Genomic DNA, 3,518 nt, shown 5'->3' on the forward strand with positions numbered 1-3,518 from the left:
TCCGAAAACTTGCATTTCCCCATGCTTTAATTACTGAATGGAAGCGAGCTCGCGTACATGTTTGTCAGCAAGCCAGCCGCGGACCCAGTTTGTTTCAGCGCGCGCGAACGAACACCACCTCACACGATATCGCGCAGGTCCTACTCTAAACATATAAATAAATCCACGCGAATTTTAGAAAAAAAAGGCCAAATTGACAAATTTATCTAAAAAAAATTGGGCTCGAAAATTTAATACCTCGTCAGATGACGTTTAGTACTTTTTACTACTTTTTAATGCCCTTAATTTTGGCTAATTTCATTTACTACCTTTTACAACCCCGCGGACACCCTGACTATAAGAGCAATTTCATGATATGATATACTTCATATCACCTGTGGTGTGGTAGGCAAACGTCACCTCCTGCTCAACTGACATCTTATGCTGCCTTCACGTGCTATAGGAATTACTGAACTAGTTTCCTAGTTAAAAAATTGGACATGAACGCCCTCTCAAGTCAAAATCTGAATGTGATGAGCTCGTAATCACAACTTCAGAAGTGGGAAGTAGGAAATTTCTAGCACATGAAGGCAGCATAAGACGAGGTTGGCTGAAAATTAAAAGATAAAAGTCTCTCAGAAATTGCAAATAATTAAATACTTGCACCTGTACATACTTGCATGATTAGTTTTTAGTTCAGGTTTTAGTTGTAGTCCAGCTTTGTCCGTTTCTCTGTCTATTCCTCAGTCTCTCTGTTTTCTGGTCACTGGTTGGATATGATCTGCATATAAAATAATGTATACATATTTTGGTAACACTTTACAATAAGGTTGTATTAGTTAACATTAGTTAAAGGGTTAGTTCACCCAAAAATGAAAATTCTGTCATTAATTACTCACCCTCATGTCGTTGGACACCCGTAAGACCTCCGTTCATATTCGGAACACAAATGAAGATATTTTTGTTGAAAGCTGATGGCTGAGAAAGGCTTCAGATAGGCCTCCATTGGCATTCAGTACATTGACACTTCCAAGATCCATGAAAGGCACTTAAAACATCGTTACAAAGTCTATCTCACCACAGTGACTCTACAATAATTTTACGATGTGACGACAATAGTTTTTGTGCGCAAAAAAAATCTAAATAACATCTTTATCCAACTTGTTCTCGACTTCCGTGTGTGCCTCCACGACGCATGCGCGAGAATATGACGCAGATCCGGCGTTCGGACATATGACCCAGAAGCGATTTGTTTACGAGCAGAGGAAGACGCGCGTGTCTAAGCTGTTGGATTCTACATTGATCGTGCTTTAGGTCTCGGCGTAGTTCTCAAAATGGGGCTTAAGTGTGCATTTCATGGATTCCCGAACGCCGGATCTGCGTCATATTCTCGCGCATGCGTCGTGGAGGCACACACGGAAGTCGAGAACAAGTTGGATAAAGGTGTTATTTTGATTTTTTTTTGCGCACAAAAACTATTGTCGTCGCATCGTAAAATTATTGTAGAGCCACTGTGGTGAGATGGACTTTGTAACAACGTTTTAAGTGCCTTTCATGGATCTTGGAAGTGTCAATGTACTGAATGCCAATGGAGGCCTGTCTGAAGCCTTTCTCAGCCATCAGCTTTCAACTAAAATATCTTCATTTGTGTTCTGAAGATGAACGGAGGTCTTACGGGTCTCCAACGACATGAGGGTGAGTAATTAATGACAGAATTTTCATTTTTGGGTGAACTAACCCTTTAATGCATTAGTTAACATGAACTAACCATGAACAACACCTCTGTTCAGCATTAGTTAATCTTTGTTAACGTTAGTTCATAAAAATCCAGCTGTTCATATTAGTTCACAGTGCATTAACTAATGTTAGCAAGATTTTAATAATGCATTAGTAAATGTTGAAATTAACATTAACAAAGATAAATAAATGCTTTATAAGTGCAGTTCATTATTAGTTAATGTTAACTAATGTAGTTAACTAATGAACCGTATTGTAAAGTGTTACACAAATTTTTAAGTGCATACAATGAATCATTTTTAATTACTTTGTCATGTTATGCAGTGACATATCCCACATGAGACTAAACAGTCACAACAAGATAACAAATAGATGCCAAGTAGGAAATGCAGGCAAATGCATTAAAAGACGTTAATCACATAATGTTAGTCAAAATATATACTTACAAAGCCAAAGATGCTCAGTGCTGTGGCTCTTTCTGGGGTGTTGTTAGCTCCTGTTGACACAAGAGAGAAAAATAAGAAATTTTCATTAATGTTTATTGACTATAATGGTGCCTAAATGTTATGCACATGATAATTCACAGATATAGGATGACTGCTAGATTGACCACTTACACAATCAAATGACTATCAACACTGAAAAAAGAGAGAAGACAATAATAGAGCCTTCAGTGGCATGTAAAAATGAATTCATATGAAATAATATAATAAATAAGAAGCCACAATGAACATACTTGAACTAATTATTATTTTACTTGAATATATATTAATCCTCTGGTGTATACACTGGCGTAAATGTTCTATTTTCGAGAGAGAGAGAGAGAGAGAGAGAGAGAGAGAGAGAGAGAGAGAGGGCGCGCGAGACAGCCTTTGACACCGCTAACGTTACTTCAAATGGCGTCACACACATTTAACTGTCAACGAAAATATGTAACTATAACTGGCCGTGAAAAGACGGAAACCATTGTTCGCGTAAATACAACATTTGGTACATAATGTACAATGCAGGTAACAGTTAGTCAATTGTATGCAAATTTAATGGGTTATGAAAGCGGTTCTTGAGGAAAATGAACAGTTCCCCGAGACTGTCATATACGTTAGTAATAGCAATTCGATATTATTATTTACTTTCTTCATATATGTAGCTATATTTAATGGATATTGGTTTACGTTTTAAAAGTATCAAAGACATTTGTGACAAATTTGTCAAATAAAAACTTCTTACCTCAGGAAAGCTCGCAGCTGGTGTCTGGCGATCCGATCCACAGGCAGGGACGTCCGTTATGCGCGCACTCGACACAAACCTCATTTGCGCGGGCTTGGCACGCGAGTAAACAATTTAAATTGTGTGAGGTGTAAGCAAAGTTTATAAATATATTTTTTAAACATTTAAAAATTACATTTATATCACCACACTTGTACTGGTATTACTCTGGCATTAAAATAATAATAAATAAAATAAAATTACGGATCATGAGATATAAAATGCTAACAGTAGGTGTGTGTGTGTGTAGCCTACCGTTAGCATTTTATATCTCATGATCCGTCATTTTATTTTGCAACGTACAGTTATAGCCGAAAAATAAACAAGTAATGAAACTTCACTTTGCCCTCAGCCTAAACGATTTGCCAGGGAACAAATTATAGATCCATGAGAGCAAATATGGGCCGTTAAATCTCCACAAGACTAATTATAGCTGGAGACGCCACAGAGACATCAGAGCCAGCGGCAGACGTCAGAAGGGCTAGCCGAGGAAAGTCTACTCTCGCCGGGTAAACAAGCGCTGAACGCCGCTGACT

The 3,518-nt window shown here is 37.8% G+C and overlaps 1 long non-coding RNA gene across 1 annotated transcript; it reads right to left on the bottom strand.

Moving 5' to 3' along the window:
• Nucleotides 1–657: 657 nt before the first annotated feature.
• LOC307130801 lies at nt 658–3,067 on the bottom strand. Its single transcript, XR_013817091.1, has 3 exons — nt 2,944–3,067; nt 2,163–2,212; nt 658–760 (listed from the first exon to the last, which is right to left on the bottom strand). It is a non-coding gene; the product is annotated as an uncharacterized lncRNA (long non-coding RNA).
• Between the last annotated feature and the right edge of the window lie 451 nt (nt 3,068–3,518).

The sequence above is a fragment of the Gobio gobio genome, assembly GCF_949357685.1.
Source record: "Gobio gobio genome assembly, chromosome: 8".
NCBI classification, from domain to species: Eukaryota; Metazoa; Chordata; class Actinopteri; order Cypriniformes; family Gobionidae; genus Gobio; species Gobio gobio.